The sequence below is a fragment of the Amblyomma maculatum genome, chromosome 1 (assembly GCF_055883805.1).
Source record: "Amblyomma maculatum isolate TAMU_Amacu chromosome 1, ASM5588380v1, whole genome shotgun sequence".
Lineage (NCBI taxonomy): Eukaryota > Metazoa > Arthropoda > Arachnida > Ixodida > Ixodidae > Amblyomma > Amblyomma maculatum.
The window spans coordinates 251820287-251840567 of NC_139344.1; the positions used below are offsets into that span (position 1 = coordinate 251820287).

Consider the following 20281-nt stretch of genomic DNA (forward strand, 5'->3'; position numbering starts at 1 on the left):
AAAAACGTTACTATAAGCTATGTGTAGCTCTAAAGAAGTATGGCTGGAATTTTATCTCGACCTGTTGATCCTTTCATGCCTAATCATAAGACCATTTCAACTACACCCTCTGAGAATGCATAAATAAAGCGCCTGTATCACTAATTGGGGTAGAAATATCACAATAATCATCTAACTTTGAAAACATGCATTGGAAATTAAGAGTTGAATGTGATTGCTACTTACCTACTCTCTGTGACAATTTTGTTACATACAGTTACCTCACTTACAAGAGCGCAAAAAGACACGGACAAAGCGAGACATAAATGGACACAACAAGCACACACTTCAACACCTCTTACACCAGGAAGAGAACAACATACATAGAAAACCAGAAAAGATGTCACGACAAGTTGCATAAAAATTACAAAATTAAGACAAAAGTAAAAATGAAAATAAAATAAAAAACATAGAAGAACGAAAAAAACACGCATACATGCTCCAAACTAATGCCCACGTGTTGCGAAGCAACAGCACTCCTGTGTACACACCCAAAACTTGCACAAATAACACACTAGATACACAAAAAATTTATCAGCCTATATAGGCAGTCTTTAAATAATCCTGTTCCTTCTTCGACACCACCGATGATGGACAACTGATGCGAGTATCGCCATATGTCCCCATAAATTAAGCTTCCATAATTTCTCCAGGTACTTTATGTGTGAAAAGAATTACTGGGCACTCAAAAATGGGCTTGCATTCACATGAACGTTGATGCTGAGCAAAATCAATCGATGATGCAGTAGAATTATTATCACAGGAATTGGATTTTCTTGAAGTCTCTTGTTGATGCATTGCCCAGTCTGGCCAATACACACACCACCACAAGAAAGCGGCAACTTATATAAAACACCAACTTTGCATGAAATGAACTTTGGCCGATGTTTGGCATCGTTTGGAACTTTGGCATTGTTTAGTTTGGTGAGCTTTTCATCTAGTTCAGAAAGGGTAGCTTCACCAGCCTTGCTAGCACCTTTTATTTGTCGATTTTCATCTAGGATAGCATTTAAATTTTTTGGTACATTGGGGCTGGGTTACTTTCTTCTTCTCCACAAAGCAGGAGTAGGAGAACCAAGGTGTCGGACTGGAACCAAACCGAACCCAAGTTTTTTTCGCCATCTTGGAACTGAACCTGAACTTAACAAATTGGAGGTACCACTCCAAACTGGTTCACAGTACGGTTCCATCTATCTTGAACAACCTTCAACAACCTCCTTTTTCTTTGGTCATTTTCTCCTGGCAGTAAAAAATTTGGCAGCATTTACTGAGCGCATAATGAAATATTTTTGAGCAGCCATGATGTCATGTCATGCTTGTTGTAAATTATGTGACTAAACACACCAGTCTAGCCTCAAAGTGGCTCCATAAGAAGGTATACAGTGCGCCTATGCAGGCAACCATGACGCGCAATAAGAGCGTGGTTGCGTCACGGCCACAGGAATGACACAATTGATTAATCCAGTTCTCCGACAAATACGATAGTGACTTCAATCCCCAATACGTGACGGAGGAGACTTCTGTCAGCGCTTTTTGGTCCACAACACACTGTTGCCATTGCATTTTACCTCCATAAAAGCGCGAAATGCAAAAATGTCCACGGGCTGTGCGATAGCGATATATAGTCACACATATCGTATACACATCATTAGTCTTGAGGTGTGTGCTTTGTTTGGCCTTGGTACGATTTTAAAGTCCTTTAGTGGGACCCAGACGAAACACTGTACATGTACATATACATGTAGTAGTAGAGGTTTTGTTCTAAAATAAAATTCATGTGAGTTTTTGTGTACTTGAAAAGCGCAGCAGGAAAAATTATTTTCCTTGAACTTTCATTCTGTACCTGACAGCTTTGGTTGATTATGTGCCGATTAAAATAATCATTTTTCCCCATCCTGCTCTAATTGTCAGTCATTCAATATAAACATTTTGCTGAGGTCTGTACAAACAAGGGGAGTCCATCACATCTGATGACAATTACAATACACAGACTACTATATGAATTTTCAGCTTTTATTATGTATTGGAACAGCAAAGAAATTTCAGTATTAAATAAGTGAAGTGAAAAAAAAAAATACAAAGTTCTTTTTTTTTTTGTTCTGAACCCAGTCAAACCGATTCGAACAGGAAAGGAATGTGTCTCTGGAGCCCAATCTGCACCTGAAAAGTGTAAACCCGAATATGAACCGAACTCGAAAAAATTCTTCTTCAACACCCTGAGGAGAACAGACCTACAGTCAATGGGCCTGGTGCGCTGCAGCTTTGGCTAGGGTCCTCTACTTTGGCCGAACATGTGGCGCCGTCTGGGAGGCGCCGCTGTAAAAGGCGGCTGTCTAGATCCGCAACCGTGGGTAGCGCCGACGCTGTGTTCCGATTTCTTTTTGGTTCCCCGTAAGAATAAAAAAATAAACGCCGACTGAAACAAGGGCCTGTACTTAGGCATTTCGAATCTCATATCGCACCCATTGCTTTTCGTTTCGGCTGCGCATTTTCCACTTTTTTTTTTTTTTGTACAGTACTTGACGCTAGGTTTCTTTCAAGAATGCACGAGCGATCGCTTGTTTGTATCGAGCGCGCAACACGCGAAAAACACACACACACAAAAAAAAACGGGTCTTTTTTTTTTTTTTTTTTTTTACTTTTGGACCCAACTCGAGCTCTACAAGTTGTAACAACTACTAAAAGTTGTTGTAACCAGCGCTGGCAGGTCTTCGGACACGGCCTGTGTTGTAGAGAGCGCGGAGCCTTCCTTCCCAACGGGAGCTTTTTTTTTACTTTTGGACCCAACTCGAGCTCTACAAGTTGTAACAACTACTAAAAGTTGTTGTAACCAGCGCTGGCAGGTCTTCGGACACGGCCTGTGTTGTAGAGAGCGCGGAGCCTTCCTTCCCAACGGGAGCTTTTTTTTTTTTTTTTACTTTTGGACCCAACTTGAGCTCTACAAGTTGTAACAACTACTAAAAGTTGTTGTAACCAGCGCTGGCAGGTCTTCGGACACGGCCTGTGTTGTAGAGAGCGCGGAGCCTTCCTGCCCAACGGGAGCTTTCTTTTTTTTTTTTTTTTTCTTTCTTTTACTTTTGGACCCAACTCGAGCTCTACAAGTTGTAACAACTACTAAAAGTTGTTGTAACCAGCGCTGGCAGGTCTTCGGACACGGCCTGTGTTGTAGAGAGCGCGGAGCCTTCCTTCCCAACGGGAGCTTTTTTTTTACTTTTGGACCCAACTCGAGCTCTACAAGTTGTAACAACTACTAAAAGTTGTTGTAACCAGCGCTGGCAGGTCTTCGGACACGGCCTGTGTTGTAGAGAGCGCGGAGCCTTCCTGCCCAACGGGAGCTTTTTTTTTTTTTTTTACTTTTGGACCCAACTTGAGCTCTACAAGTTGTAACAACTACTAAAAGTTGTTGTAACCAGCGCTGGCAGGTCTTCGGACACGGCCTGTGTTGTAGAGAGCGCGGAGCCTTCCTGCCCAACGGGAGCTTTTTTTTTTTTTTTTTTACTTTTGGACCCAACTTGAGCTCTACAAGTTGTAACAACTACTAAAAGTTGTTGTAACCAGCGCTGGCAGGTCTTCGGACACGGCCTGTGTTGTAGAGAGCGCGGAGCCTTCCTGCCCAACGGGAGCTTTTTTTTTTTTTTTTTTACTTTTGGACCCAACTTGAGCTCTACAAGTTGTAACAACTACTAAAAGTTGTTGTAACCAGCGCTGGCAGGTCTTCGGACACGGCCTGTGTTGTAGAGAGCGCGGAGCCTTCCTGCCCAACGGGAGCTTTTTTTTTTTTTTTTTTTTACTTTTGGACCCAACTTGAGCTCTACAAGTTGTAACAACTACTAAAAGTTGTTGTAACCAGCGCTGGCAGGTCTTCGGACACGGCCTGTGTTGTAGAGAGCGCGGAGCCTTCCTGCCCAACGGGAGCTTTTTTTTTTTTTTTTACTTTTGGACCCAACTTGAGCTCTACAAGTTGTAACAACTACTAAAAGTTGTTGTAACCAGCGCTGGCAGGTCTTCGGACACGGCCTGTGTTGTAGAGAGCGCGGAGCCTTCCTGCCCAACGGGAGCTTTTTTTTTTTTTTTTTTCTAACGACTTCCTCATGATAGTTTCTAGCTGTTCTCGGCGCTAGCTTTTCGGAAGTCTAGCCTGACGTAGAAGACGTAGAAGCACGACATGGAGAGCGAAGCACATTGCAGGAGTGCGCGCTTGCTGACTTGACACACGTTCATGGCTCCCCGCAAAGAGAAAACGTCCTTTTAAACTAACAGCTCGATCTGCTGTTGTGTTTATAGGTGTCATAATAGTTATAAAAAAAACCGTCGGGAGGCAATCGAAAATCAAGTTTTTTTTGCGGTTTCCTTGGAAATCATACGAGAGCGATGTGTCGCATCATTAACAGTGGCACCCGGCCTTGCAGATGCAACTGGCATCCGTGATATTGCGTGGGTTTGCCAGCGACTACATAACAAAAAAAAAAAAAAAAAATCAATTACATATGTGGTGAAGAGACGCCGAAAGGGCCGAATAAAACGTACTTCCAAGCTGACGTCGTAGAAGGCGGTTTTCATTTCGTTAGCGCATTTTCTGAAGATATCCGAGGGCCCTTCTGCACCGTGAAGTTCCCCGCGCACTCCACGCACATGCTGGCTTCGTACAGTTTCTGACCGCGCACCAAGCAGTTATTCTTAAATTAAGTCTCAACATTCCCGATCACGCGAAATCCCCCGAACAGCACGCGCTGTGGAGCTTGCTCAGCCATGGCTGTTTTTCCGCGCACTGAACCGTCACCACTTATTTCGACGCATCGAGTAGAAAATAAAAACTACGGTAGAACTGCCGAGCGCCGAAAAAGCACGTGCACGCAAGGCCCGACGCCTTAGGGTACATCTCCATATACAGCCTGCTCGTCCCGACCTAGGGAAAACGTGATTTTTTTTTCTTTTTCTTTTTTTTAAGAGCCTTTCTATTGACCAACGGAGCCCAGCTCTCGGCTGTCGCTTCTGGGGGGGGGGGGGGGGCTAGCATGCCGTTTCCACATACACTGCCACCGAGGGGAAAAGCCAGTGGTGCGCATTGCACACTGGCTTAGTTTTTGTTTTATTTATGTCTTTCCTTTCAAACTGCCATATTGTTCGGGTTCCGAATTCCTACTTCAAAGGAAAAAAAAAAAAACCATAGAGCCGCCAGCAGACGCGCTCGCGCGCCGACGTTGCGCTGCGCCCAAAGCGCCGGCGGCCTTCTACCAGACGGCATGAATGGGTAGCGGCTTTCTTCGCTTTGCTTTTGGTTTATTTTTCAACACACACACATGGTACATGTGTCAGTTATGTACGCGTGTGACACGAGGCAGCAAATGACCGACAAAAGTTTTCTTCTCACAAGGTTTCTGCCGAGAAGAGTAGACTTCGCGTTCACTCCGCTGCCTCTCTCCGACGAGCAGACATACCACATATGGGTAGGGTCCCTAGAAATATTGCTAGTCTGTCGTCCGCCGGCCGCGGCGGGGGCTGCCGCTGAATGATCGCTGCGGTGGCGCTGCGGTGGCGCTGCGGTGAAGCGGAGTGCCACTGCCGGCGGAGCAGACGACGCGCGCGCCCGTGCGCTTCGAAATGCATTCGCTGCATATGCTCATTGTCAGGTGCCTTGTACATGCGATGCCGCTCTTTAGTCTTCGATTTCAATTTAGTCGTAATATTGGATTCGCAGCCGAGTTGTTGGCATAACCAAGGATACGATTTTTTTTTTCGTGACCGAAGTTTTGCGCGCATGCCCCTGAGCCGATGTAGGAACGAAGCTGCTTTTTATACCCTATTATCCTGCTGAAGCTACCGCCGTGCTGTATTGTAATGAAGACTTCTGGGGATTTTGTGCAAACGATTCCGCTTGCATGGAGGACTGTACTAGACGCACATTCCAGGCTCCAAAGACCATGTGTGCAAGCAATAGAGCGCTGTCGCCGGCGGTTTAATTCACGCTATAGTTTCATCTTAACTTCTTCGGACGTTTAGCTAAGTTATAACACGTATGTAGAACTAGAAACTTTCGGATGCATGCACAATTAAAGCACGCAAGATGGGAACCCGAGCCCTTCAACTCGCACCGCGCTTCAGGCAAACTGCTGATAGGCATTCTTTGGTGCTTAGGAAGCCTAGTAGCCACTCATCAGAGTATGTCATCACTTTTGTTGACTTGTGTTTTGCAACCTCTGAAACATATTTTAACAGTCAGCTGTCAGTTGAGAGGAAGGGCACTAACATTTGTTTCAAACTCTGTCCTTGAAAGGTGTTCCTTTTTATTTTTCATTTCACCTAGAGCTTTTACCAGCTTTGCCACCTTGTCCCTCGTACGACAAACTGCTCGAGACTTAGAAGTCTGTTTCTTAATTTTTTCTTCTTCTTGACAGGGCGTTCTCAGTTAACTTTCGCAAGTATTTGCAGGCTATATGCAAGCTGCATCAAAAATATTGGTACAGTTCGTCGCAAATTAAGTAACGCCCATTGTAGGAGGGAAATGTCTTGGTAATAGGCTTCAATCCGCTGCCAGGACACAAACTGAGTTTCGCAATGTCCTGCAGAAAATTAATTACCTCTTCTGTCGACTTTACAGCTACCTCCTTGACTTTGTTTCCTCGAATGCACACAGCAGCATTCATGGCAGCTTCACCTGTATCACTGCGATGGAACAGAACTCGCCGATTTGCGTAGATTGCCTCCGGAGATTCGGACCCGCTTGAGTGGCACTATGCGAATGTTAATTGCTCAACATCAGAAATATCGACATTTGTCCCCAGTGGCGGTGGCATGCAGCTTTCTGCATTCCTGGGCTCGCGTCACACGATCCACCACCGCTGTATTCTTCAACTGGCTCCACTGATGCTTCAGGATCAGTGCGCTTTTTTTCTTTCTCTGCAGGTCTCCCTGCTGACTGTTTTTGCTCGTACAAGTGATCTTTCTCTTGAGAGGCAGGGGTTTCAACAAGTATTTTGGAGTGTCAGGAAACAGCATTGAGATGGTATCCTTCATGAGTTGCGTAACATCCCGGGGAATCTCAATTACCTTTACCTGTCTTAAAACTTCGCTCAATAAAGCAGGGTTTGAGGTGTCGCTCACAAAGGTCGACACTATAGCTTGTTCGTGTTACAGTAATGTGAGGGCAACCCCGATCCGGATCCTCCGATATTTATATATACCGATATTTATATCAACGTCCAGGATTTCCTGTCTGCAACTCACAAATAATTAGGAAGATATTCACCCCTTGTGGGTTTGCCCGCCACTGAAGCCGACAATATCGGCAGGGCCTTATCATCGTTCTCTCTTGAACTTTATTAGAACACAGCCAACCTATTTTCTTCCATTTATTACGCCTTTTAATTTTCGTTTTACATATTCCTTTATGCCCTAGCTGAGGCAATAAACAATGTTATTGGCTTTGCCGCCGCGCTTGATGTTGCGCTCCCACTCTTGCCTTTTCCCTGCGTCTTTCGGTGTCCTGAAGAAAGAGCATTTCACCTTGCACGAGCGCTACCCGCTCTTGCACCCGGGCAAGAAACACATGCTATCACGCTTACCCCGTTATCTGGACATGACGCGATCACACATCCATAAAAAAGGCACACTTGCACACATGCTAGCTAATTTGCGCGCATTCCGGCTCGCGAGCGAAAAGAAGTGCACGTGGTGCACGAGCCTTGCCACGGCACCAACGGATCAGCGCGGCGCAGACTCGCAGTACGGCACAACCGCCACAGCACCACTAGCACCACGTACACAATGCGACCACGCTCCGAATGCGTGCAGCGCCCCCTGCGCTTTCATCCGGGAAGCGGCCAACCGGTTCCATAGGGAACCCCGCTCGGACGGCAGACTAGCAAATATTTCTAGGGACTCTAATATGGGTGCGCCGGCGGGAGGTGGCGCTACTTGTTCCGGAGCAGTGGCGCCTCCATACCAGCGCACTAGGCCCATAGCAATGGGCCTGGCCCACAAGGTTAGGCCCAGTGAGGGTGCGCACATTGAGGCACTGTACAGTTACCCTGCCGGGGTGGCGCAGTGGTTAAAGCGCTCGACTACTGTATCCAAGGACGCGGGAACAGTTTTTCGATGGAGGCGAAAAGCAAAGGTGCCCGTGTGCTGTGCAATGTCAGTGCACGTTAAAGAACCCCAGGTGGTCGAAATTTCCGGAGTCCTCCACTACGGCGTCTCTCATAGCCTGAGTTGCTTTCGGATGTTAAACCCCACAAACCAAACCGAAACCAACTGTACAGTTAAAGCACATGCAGCACCACCTAGAGCACTGCACGTGCTTGGACATAAGCAAAAAGCTCAAGCTCGACCCACAGGCTGGGCCTGGTAAAACACTTTATGGGCGGGCCTGTGCCGAGCACGGGCTTTAAGCTGCGGGCCCAGGATGGGCAAGAGCCTGTAAAATGATGGGCCAGGCTCGGGCCTGTGAATGAAAGGCTAGTTATACTGTATGCTCACTGCTTATGTTTTATGTGGTTGAAATGAAGGAGTACCAGGTGAATACATAGATATAATGTGAGTTCACGGCTACTTCCAGACTGTAAACACTTTAATACATGGTAATGTCATATGGCATGTTAGGATGTAAAAAGAAAATTCAAACAATCTGGAAAACAAAGGAATATGCAAATAAAACAGCAAATACATATGCGAAGTTTGCTGAGTCTTCCAGGGTGCCATTCGGTATCTGTTTTGAGATTTCACTGTGCACCTGTAGTCCCTCGTCGTGGCCATATCATTGAGTTAGTGGAAGCACTTATTGACAAAAGCCGCCCGCTGGAATGTCGGTGGTGGCTGTACTGTCAGCAGTGCCACCACCAAAGCACCCGTTTCCGTCCCTTTTCCCCTCCCTGCCACCGATACCTTCTGTGCACGCAGCTGTCAGCAGTAGCCGCATTGTTAGAAAGCGCATGCATTTGCTGCCCATTTTGAAGAAGCACGACTGTGGTGGGTGATGTGTGTGTGGCACCAGACGGTTGTCTGGGCTTCAGGCAGCGGAACAGGTGCCTGGGTATAGGCTCGCTTTGCCATTAAGCGCTAGCTTCCTCCCTGTAACTACAGTTTGCTTTTTTTTTTTTTTAAACCAGTGAATAGAACATACTGAATTGATTGTTCCCACTGCATATGTTTGTCTCGTATGCATGTGTATGGAAAAGAAGAGTGTTAAGACGGATATGGAATAAAAGGCAAATTAGGATTGTAGTGACTTCAATGCTCATTGTGTGTTTGGCTGAAGTCCCGATCTCTCCTTTTCCAAATTTTCGATTGATCAGGGAACTGTAGAGAAATTGGTTATTTTTACCCTGATTGTTGGTTGCTTGAAGACTTTGCCCTAGTCTGATTATCTAGTGAAAACATTATTCATTCCCCTAACATAAATTGGTGAGGAGTGTAGGTTGTTATCCTACTGGTTGCTGGCCCCAGTTGAACCAGGGCTAAATTCATCTGACAATGGTTTAGTCATGACGTAAATACTTTTCTTTTTACTTTTTCCTTGTGTTTTAGTTCTTGTCCTAAATAAACAGTTAACATTGCAAGTTCTCGACAAATGTGAATGCTTGCGAGTTAGAACCACTAAGGTATCACAAACCCCAATTCCGTCACCAACAAGATATATCCTCTCATTGCCACCCAAAGAATATTTGCATATTCGTTTGTCAAGTACATACAATTCTGGCCTCCTGAAGCACATTTGCTTTCTTTCCTTTACAATCATCTCACATTCTGGAGCGCTGAAAGTATTAGACACACAGGGACAATGTAAGGTGGGGCAGGATAGCAAGAAGGCCTTCAGCATTAAATATTCTGTAGAAAAACGACTCTGACCTCTATTTTGTAAACGAAAGTGTTCCGCGAAACCTCCAAAACTGTATTTGTTGTTTTTTAACAGCCGCCGACATGCGGCCTTATCACTCTGATTCCGAATTGCGTATAAGTTCTGTATTCTTTGTTTGTTAATGCTCGATGTCGCGAGTCGCACTTTATCAGTTTCGTTGTAGCGCAAGATGCACCGAGATCTGTCTCGAAGATTCCGGCTACTTGCGTGTCTTTCTTCAATGTTCCAACTTGTGCTTGTAGCAGTTGCGATGTTATCTAGATTATTCTGAGCAGCCTTTAAATTGAGCGTTGACGAGTGCGAAGGGCATTCATTGTTCGACGATCGACGAGCAAGTTTGTTGCTCCCGCCACCACCGAGTTGCTTAGTTCTTTTGCGGGCGCAAGTCAGCCCAATAAAGGGTTTCTTCAGTACAATCACCGACTCTTCATTTGTGTCATCGACCTTGTCACCACCACGTGACATCTGGTGGAGGTGCTGCCCTTGATCCTTCAAGCGAATACCTCAGCCTTGTTCCTGTCGCCCTGGAAGACCAGCCTGCAGGTCACCGAACCAGCCGCCGACTCCAAGGCCTACAACCCGAACACGGTCTGCTGCCTGACCCCGTTCGACTCCGGAAGGCATCAACTTTCGAAATGGCCCAGTCAACAGCACTAGTCGTCTTCATGCCGCCCAGGCCCCCATCTTTCAAGGATTGCCCAGTGAAGATGCAGAAGACTGGATGGACCTTTTCAACCGTGTGGCAGAATTCAACGGCTGGAACGACGCCACGAAACTTCGGCAAGTCTACTTTGTTCTTCAAGGACATGCTCGAGTTTGGTTCGAAAATCATGAGGAAGCTATGAAGGATTGGGAGATTTTCAAGGAAGCGTTTTTGACTGGCTTTGCAAGTTCTGTCCGAAAGGAAAGAGCTCAGGCCCTCCTCTAATCAAGCGTTCAACTCCCTAACGAGCCAGTCTTGGCGTACGTTGAGGAGATGAAGCGCCTCTTTCGCCGCGCCGACCCTAACATGACCGAAGGTGAGAGAGTCAAATTTTGTCAGGTCTTGTCCGAAATCCGCCAAAAACCATGGCGGAATTTGAAACGGAAGCGTCTACCATCGGGAAGACGTTGGCCACCCAGGTGCGCCACTACGAGCGACCACTTCAGCCGGACTACTCAAATCACTACCCCAGCAGCGCATCTGCAAGCGGAGAGAACCTTCGGGACCTCATCCGGGAGATCGTGCGAGAGGAGCTCCGCCGATTGATGCCATCATCGTAACAACCCCAGGTGGCGACGCTCGCGGACGTCGTCCGTGAAGAAGTCCAATAGGCGCTGGGCGTTCCTCAAGGGACGGCTGTGACTGTTCCAGCACAAGAGGCAACAGCGATGAACTACGCTGCTGCATTACGTCGCCCTGCGCCCCGACGTGATGACTTTCCGAGCCCTCGCCGCTACCGCCCTGTTCCTGAAAACAGCCCCTTGGCCCCCGCCTGCCAAGCCTACCAACGACCCCCAAGCCCCAGGATGTGCGAAACCTGGAGGACAGCAAACAACCGGCCATTATGCTTCCACTGCGGTGAGGCCGGCCACATTCTGCGCCACTGCCCGTACCGACGAATCGGTCTCCGCGGATTTGCAGTCGACGCTCCACGACCACGCCCAGGTGAACGACCGCAAGAAATCGACAACTATCTGCGTAGCAGTGAGATTGTGCCACCAAGCCGTCGGTTCAGGTCTCCATCGCGGTACAGGGCCCGCTTTGCGTCGCCAGGCCATAACTACGATGAGAGTGCGCGCGGAAGGTCTCAAAGCCCGCGCAGGGGAAACTAAATAGACCAACCTTTGAAGGTGAGGTTGCTCAACGGCGAAAAGACGAACATCTTCCGCCGCCGACGACCACTAACGGCGACACAGCCATTTCATCGCCGCTCCACACGACGACGTCGACGACAACACGAGTGCAAGCCGACACCGCCGCCAAGCGAAGTAACAACGGTATGCCCCGGCTATGACCTGAAGAAACGATGGAGCCGAGATCGAGCACCAAGGCCCACAAGCAATGCGAGGACGCGAACAAGTGACCTTGAATTTGATGTCGACGGTCGCAAAGCCACTGCCCTAGTAGACACCGGAGCTGACTATTCAGTCATCAGTGGACCGTTAGCCTCCCATCTCAGGAAAGTTACTACCGCTTGGGATGGCCCGCTGATTCGCACCGCAAGTGGCTACCTGATTACTCCATCGGGACGATGTACTGCAAGAATAACCGTAAATGGGCGTACTTACCCCATCAGCTTTGTGGTCTTGCAGCAGTGCTCCCGCGACGTGATTTTAGGCATGGACTTCCAAATGAACATAGGGCTATCATTGACCTGCGAACCAAGCTCATCAAGATCTCTGCAGACAAAGACATTCCTGCTACGACGACTTCGACGCAACACATCGCTCTAAACGTCCTCGATGGAGAATTGACCGTGCCGCCCCGATCAAGCGTCGCAGTCTGCGTAGGTAGCGCAAACATCGAAACCGCTGAAGGCATCGTCGAAGGAAATATCCAATTGCTCTTAGGACGAGGTGTCGGCATCGCAAGAGGCGTCGCGAAATTCCGGAGAGGTCAAGCTCAGGTGCTGGTAACAAACTTCACCGAAGAATACCGCCATCTCACCAAAGGCACGACGATCGCCTTTCTCGACGAATTAGCGCACCTCAAAGATGTATTCGCCCTCCACGACCAAACGCTGGAAGACGCACCGGGCCGATTCCGTCAGCCCACATTTGACATCAACCCAGCATTGACCCAAAGCAGGAAAGACCAGATTCTCAGTCTTCTTCGAAGCTACAGGGAGTGCTTCTCATCATCATCGAAGGTACGACAAACACCACTGGCCAAGCACCGCATTATAACAGACGAACACGCCCGACCTCTGCGCCAAAGCCCCTATCGAAATTAGCGTGTATCGCCGCGAGAACGCCAGGCCATACGCGATCAAGTTGAGGAAATCCCAGCCATCGAAGAGTCCCTGGGCGGCACCAGCCGTTTTGGTGAAGAAAGACGGCACACTTCGCTTCTGCGTTGATTACCGCCGCTTGAATAGCATAACTAAAAAGGATGTCTACCCGCTTCCCCGCATCGACGACACTCTCGACCGGCTCTGCAATGCAAGGCACTTCTCATCGATGGACATGAAGAGCGGATATTGGCAAATTGAGGTTGACGAAAGAGATCGCGAGAAGACCGCATTCATCACACCGGACGGTCTTTTTGAGTTCAAGGTAATGCTATTTGGCCTTTGCTTCGCACCAGCCACATTTCAACGAGTAATGGACACAGTCCTGGCAGGCTTGAAGTGGCAAATTTGTTTGGTATATTTGGACGACGTTGTTGTCTTCTCATCAAACTTTGAAGACCACCTAAAACGACTGCAGACAGTGCTGGAAGCCATCAAGTCATCGGGACTAACGCTAAAAGCAGAAAAGTGTCACTTCGCCTACGAAGAACTGCGGTTCCTAGGACACATCGTTAGCAAGGATGGTATTCGCCCAGACCCGGAGAAAACAGCTGCAATCGCACAATTCCCACCGCCTGCCGAAGGGAAAGCTGTGCGCCGATTCCTTGGGCTGCGCGCTTATTATCGACGAATTGGCGTACCTTTTAAATGGGAAGCGCCGCAAGGAGAAGCCTTTGACGAACTCAAGCGCCGCCTGCAGTGCCCTCCTGTACTTGGCCACTTTGATGAAAACGCTGAGACCGAAATTCACATCGACGCGAGCAGTGTGGGCCTAGGAGCCGTTCTCGTGCAAAAGAGTGCCGGACAGGAGAAAGTAATCGCCTACGCTAGCAGGTCCCTCACAAAAGCCGAAGTCAATTACTCGACGACCGAGAAGGAGTGCCTCGCGTTTATCTGAGCCACTTCTAAGTTTCGCCCATACCTATACGGCCGACCATTCAAGGTGGTAAGCGACCATCACGCGCTCTGCTGGCTGGCTAATTTGAAAGATCCCTCCGGCCGCCTTGCTAGATGGAGCTTACGACTTCAAGAATTCAACTTGACTGTAGTCTATAAGTCGGGCCGGAAGCATTCCGACGCAGACTGCTTATCACACGCTGTCGTCGACGTTTCCCCGAAGGACGATGACGACGACGCCTTTTTGGGACCGGTAAGCGCCAGCAGTTTCGCAGAACAACAGCGATCAGACTCTGAGCTGAAAGCGCTAGCCGATTACTTAGAAAGAAAGACCGCTTCCCCTCCTGGTGTGTTCAGGCGACATTTATCTTCGTTCGCGTTAAGCAATGGCCTCCTCGTGAAGAAGAACTTCGCACCCAGCAGGACTGCGCAACTTCTTGTGCCTAAAAACCTTCGGCAGAAAATTCTGCAGGCGTTGCATGATGAGCCCACAGCAGGCCATCTCGGATTTGCACGCACGTTGCGTCGAATCCAGGAGAAGTTCTACTGGCCGCGACTGCCTGCCGAAGTTGCCCACTACGTGAAGACGTGTCGTGAGTGCCAACGACGCAAGACGCCGCCTATCAGACCAGCAGGACTACTAAACCCGATTCCGCCCCTAGACCTGTCCTGTCAACAAATTGGGATGGATCTCTTTGGCCCCTTTCCAGCTTCGTCTATGGGTAACAAGTGGATCATCGTGGCCACTGACTACCTTACCCGTTACGCCGAAGCAAAAGCACTACCAAATGGTACCGCGGCAGAAGTCGCCAAATTTTTTGTCGAACGAATTCTTTTGTGACACGGCGCCCCAAAAGTGCTCATCACGGACAGGAGAACGGCGTTTACGGTAGAGTTTACGCAAGCCATCCTGGAATACAGTCATACAAGCCATCGACGAACAACTGCGTACCATCCCCAGACAAACGGCCTTACGTAGCGCCTGAACAAAACGATCGTAGACATGATCGCCATCTACGTCGACGCTGAACACAAGACCTGGGACGCCATCATGCCGTACGTGATCTTCGCGTATAACACGGCAGTTCAGGAGACGACCATAGCGACCCCGTTCAAGCTTGTGTACGGCAGGGAGCCCACGACGACGCTCGACGCAATGCTGCCGCACGTAACCAGCGAAGACAACCTTGACGTCGCCGCCTACCTGCAGCGTGCAGAGGAAGCCCGACGACTCGCACGGCTGCTAAAGACCAACAGCGCACCGACAGCCGACGATACAACTTACGACGACACCACGCAGAGTACAATCCAGGAGACCAAGTGTGGGTTTGGACATTCGCCGTCGCGGACTAAGTGAAAAGTTGTTGCGTCGATACCTTGGGCCGTACAAAATCATTCGCCGCGTCGGACCGCTGGACTATGAAGTCATTCCCGACGGAACGTCAGCATCACAACGGCGACGCGAATGCCCAGAAATTGTACATGTTGTACGACTGGAGCCATATTACGCGCGTTAAAGAATCTATGGTGTTTAAACTTTGCATTGTTTATGTTTAAGTTGCTTTGTTTTGTAACATCGAGGCGATGTTTTTCTAAGGGGGGAGTAATGCCGCGAAACCTTCAAAACTGTTTTTGGTGTTTTTTAACAGCCGCCGGCATTCGCCCTTATCACTCTGATTTTGGATTGCGTATCAGTTCTGTATTCTTTGTTTGTTAATGCTCGATGTCGCGAGTCGCACCTTTATCAGTTTCGTTGTAGCGCAAGATGCACCGAGATCTGTCTCGAAGATTCCGGCCACTCGTGTGTCTTTCTTCAATGTTGCAGCTTGTGCTTGTAGCAGTTGCAACTTTATCTAGATGGTTCTGAGCATCTTTTAAATTGAGTGTTAACGAGTGCAGTGCGACGGGCATTCTTTGTTCGACGATCGACGAGCACGTTTGTTGCTATCGCCGCCGCAGAGTTGCTTAGTTCTTTTGCGGGCGAAAGACAGCCCAATAAAGAGTTTCTTGAGTGGAATCACCCACTCTTCATTTGTGTCATCGACCTTGTCACCACCACGTGACAATATTATGGTTCAAATGGGACACCTCCTATCCATCTCCAAGGGAGACCTAAAAATCGTCTTCTCTAGGCATCCTACTTTTGCTTTCAGCTCTAGAAGAGACGAGCGTGACAGTAAGCATATGAGTGCATCCGCAGGCGAATCGAAGAAATATCAGCATTAGTCAATCGACCATAGAACATTTTATAGGCTATTAGATTTCCTGAGAGTGAGAAGTAGCATCTACGAAGACGACACATTGACAGACACAGATTTCCATAAGAAGTACATGCACAGGAGCCTTTGAAAAACAACTGTGCCATAAGAATAAGCAGGAGGAGAAAATAACTTTTATTGTCAAAACAGAAATGGCACCCCCGGCTATGCACTAGGTCAGGGAGGGTTCGAGCTGCGCGCAGGGTCTCCCAGGATTCTTTGTAATCGATATTTAGCGTCCTCTAGGAGAATTTGGGCATTCCCAGATTATATGGTCAAGGGACCCTCTTAACCCGAGGTGCGACACTATCCCAGAACGTATGGTTCGCCAGGATCAGGTGTGGGTATTGTTGCGACGCCGGCAGGGCCGAAGCCGAAGGTAGCGAAGGCCAGCGCGACGATAGGCACTACGGAAGCGAGGAGCGTTGAAAATTTATTTATATGATAGAGATTTTAGAGAAAGTCTCCCAATGTCCCCAGCAATGGTCAGACCCCGGTTTTTCTACACTGTCTTGTCCCTAGGTACCTAGATAAGGAATCCTTTGTCCTTGTGCACTGGCCAATCGAAGAGCACCAAGTGGCAGTTTTGCACACAGCACCATGAAGACTCGCCTTCCGAATTCCTTCACGTAGGCCACGGCACGTCGACCAATACGTCACCAGCTTCCCACGGGTAGCTTGGTTCTTGATGCTGCGGAAGCGAGGATATCATGATTGTCGGCGTGTCCTCTCAGGCGTGCTCTTGGTAACGTTAAACCGACCAGAGTGCGGGACCGGCGATGCATGCCTCTTTCTTCCACCGTTGCCCTTGGGAAGAGCGTTAGGTTCAAGGACAGACTCCCGGAGCGTTCGCCGCCCCTGGGCATCCGATGCCACGCGAGTTTGTTGCTTCGCGCAGGGCCTTGACCGTCGTCGTCGAGGCAGGCCTGTTGCTATGTCCAGGTTGATATCCGCTTCCTCAAGTGCCCCTGGCAATGAAGACACGCTGGCGCCTTCACAGACGTGACCGCACAGACATCACAATATGTGTATGTTGCCTCCGTATGACAGGTCCGGTGGGAATACCAGCATACATTCCAGTCTGATGTTGAATGAAGAACACAAAACCAATACTTTCCACAGTTAAAAGCTGCTCTTCTGAACTTAGTATTCTTAGGTACTGCTACTTAATTGTTGATCAGTGGAGATGTTTAAATAAATTTTATGACACTTGGCATCCATATGCATCGCATGACACTGAGCAACTTTATATTTAACATTCTGACAACAGGAAACCGCAATAACAGCTGAAATCAATGAAGTTGTGATTTTCAATACAAGTTCCTGATTCACAGAATAATTCAAGCTCGTATCAGAATAACAAGGAGCTATAATTACGCAGCAACTATAGGCACATATAAGCCAGAAATACATTATAGAAATTTTGCCAGACCGCAGCTGAGTCTGTGAGTGGAATGTTGGATGCAATTGGTTTCAGCATGCGTTATTGACACTTGTAATTTCATTTTTCAGTAAGTTAATAAAAAAGAAAATTTCTAGCAAAGCCTCCCCCCTGAATGCATGGAACAGGCGTCTGAGGAGCGGCTATGCCAACTTCTCTGATTGCGTGACCTACAGCAGCGAACCAATTTTTAATCAATTGTTTTGCATACTCTTTAAAGGTTTGTAGCCGGCAATATCAGAACTAAACCCGTCTTATTTGATAGCATTGCTTTTGGGAAATTTTTATCCATGGAATGGAAGCCACTGTGCTTTCTTTGAAAATAAAAGAAGCAATAACCTACGCAACCAGAACCAGGAATTAGTTTCACGCTACTGTTTTTAAAGCGAGGGCCTATTTTCAGTGAAATTTGAAGTGATAAAAACATCTGCATTAGTGAAGCGTGCTTAGCTCTTGATTTTTTTCTTTTTGGGCATCGGCCGGGCTCACCCGCTCGGCGAGCCGGCGCGGCCCGGCCAGGTAAGTCACAGTTTTCTCGTTCTGGGTCTGTGCCCGGGTGTATATCGGAGAAGCCGGGCCGGGCTCGTGGGGTGTAACGCAAAAAGCAGCTGGGCTGGGCGTGAATTTCTTTGTGGCTGCTAAAGTTTCATCGACACAAAACGCAAGCGGAGGAAACCGAGAGCGCGAAAACGAAACTATGCCGAAAGCGACGGCGCGCTAGCAGCGCGCTGTACGAGGTGCCGTTGTGCACACTGTCGTATTCGGGGCTTTTGTTTCTGTCTTCCGCTTTTTCCCAATCCCTGATAGTTTAAATAACGGAGGTTCTGGATGCTCACAGATGAGCAGTTGGCTGAAGCTGTCGTGGCGACAACAGCGCGGTTGCGTACGTGAGCTCCTTCCACGACATTGCCCCCCTTTCATCAAAATCGGCTATGACGGGTGTGGGGGCCTACTATGCACGAAGAACGACCACGAATGCCGTTCGGGAGTGATCACAAGACTGCAAAGGCTTGCAAAATCTAGAGAAGCATGCAAAGCGGCAGGCAACGGCATCCGCCTTTACCGTTCAGCACCCCCTCCCCCCCTTCCCGCTTGATTGTTTAGTGTGTGCGGCTACAATTTTTTTTCTTCTTTTTTTCGGCGGTCCAGTGAAAACCTGGGCAGGGAGGACACATATGACATAACTGTTAACGTTGCAATTGGCTGACTATTGGCTGGTAATGCATAGAATGCTACACGACAAGCGGATGCAACTTTTATTCGTTTTCGAGATGAGCCAGATACAGCCGCATACAATAAAAAATTCAAAATTTTGAAATCGGCTTTCTCGAAATCCTATCTCCTTCAAAAATTTTACTAGGGACCGAAAATCCGCTCAGCTACTTTGGTCATCTGATGAGAAGAGAGGAGTCGCTGGAGAAAGATTTGATGTTGGGAAAAGTTGAGGGTCGCCGGAGAAGGGGTAGGCAGCGAACGCGAAGGTTAGATGGCATCCTCGAGGCACTGCAGATGAAGTTATGTGATGTTAGGAAGATAGTCAGAGACCGGAAAGCGTGGCGTGACATGTCCCATAGGGTCACGAAGAGTCGGACACGACTGAACTGAACTGAACTGAAAATCCGCGACACTAGCTTTACTCAATAGTCGGAGAAGCCAGCGTGTTGCTCACAAGAAAGAATTCATCAACTTGATAACTTCTCAGGTGAACGCCTCATGGGATTCAGCGGCGTTGCTCATCTCTAAGTACTAACTCGAATATAGAGGATCAGGCCCTGTTAATACGACCCTCGTTTATATGGACGACCCGGATTATGGAGAGTTATTCCGGGGACCAATCTTTTTCAATGTATTTATAGTATGCCTCGTTAATATGGCAACTCGCTATCCGGACAATGGACAGGGTAAGAATGCATGAGGCACATTGGGACCCTGTATTTTAGTAACGGCTTAATTTGGACAGCGGCATGAAAAAAAAAAAAAGCAGAGCACCTTGCTTGCGAACCTGCGCGACACTCGACACGTCTGCATGCCTGAACGAGTCGCGTAGTTCGAGAGAACCAAAGCGGGCGTATGTTTGTCGAACGGGGCAAAATGCGCAAGAGCGGAGTGGAACTCACAGCAACTGAGGGTCAGCTATTGGTCTCTTCGATTTGCCTGCACCAGCTGCACTAGTTCAAGTAGTGCAGCACCGCCGTCCTCGTTTTGCCAGTGCCGCGCGCGCAGTCTGCACTTCTCTCCTCGTTTTGTCAAGATGCAGGGCTAGTTGTGCACGAGTTCTCGCTCACTCTGCACTCGCTCCAGAAGAGGTGCAGAAAAAAGTGCAGCATGGCGTACGCTCCGCTTGGCCAAGAGCAGACGACGCTGCGCATCGTTCTGCATAGCTTTTGTAAAGTCCGTCTCCTTCAGAACCCGGATGGTTCGCTGCTAACGGATCCGCAAATGGTTGCGTATACAAGGTATAGTTGGGCTGCATGCTGGTGATTGGCATTTTGTTGATGGAGGAGCGGTATTATATGTAGTTGTAGCCACATACGTGGTACGTGGCCGCGATACGGCACCTTCGCGCGCGTTGTCCTATGTAGTATTTTTTTTTTTATCGCGTTGTGACCTCGGAAGACGGGTGGATGCGAACAGAAATCAGCTGCGATCGATCGAGTTTCTGTCGTGCCAAGTGTGTGTGCCACAAGACAGCTTGCGCAGCGACTATGCGACATCAAACTTGTCGCCCACGGAGCGCACAGAATGTCTGAGAGCGCAGTGAGGTACAAACATACGTGCGTCAGCTAGTGCTTTTGGACAG

General features: G+C 48.4%; 1 protein-coding gene across 1 annotated transcript in view; it reads right to left on the reverse strand.

Annotated features, from left to right (window-relative positions):
- The window catches only part of LOC146206224 (aurora kinase-like), an 880154-nt gene that overhangs the window by 307001 nt on the left and 552872 nt on the right, over window positions 1-20281 (reverse strand). The window lies entirely within an intron of this gene.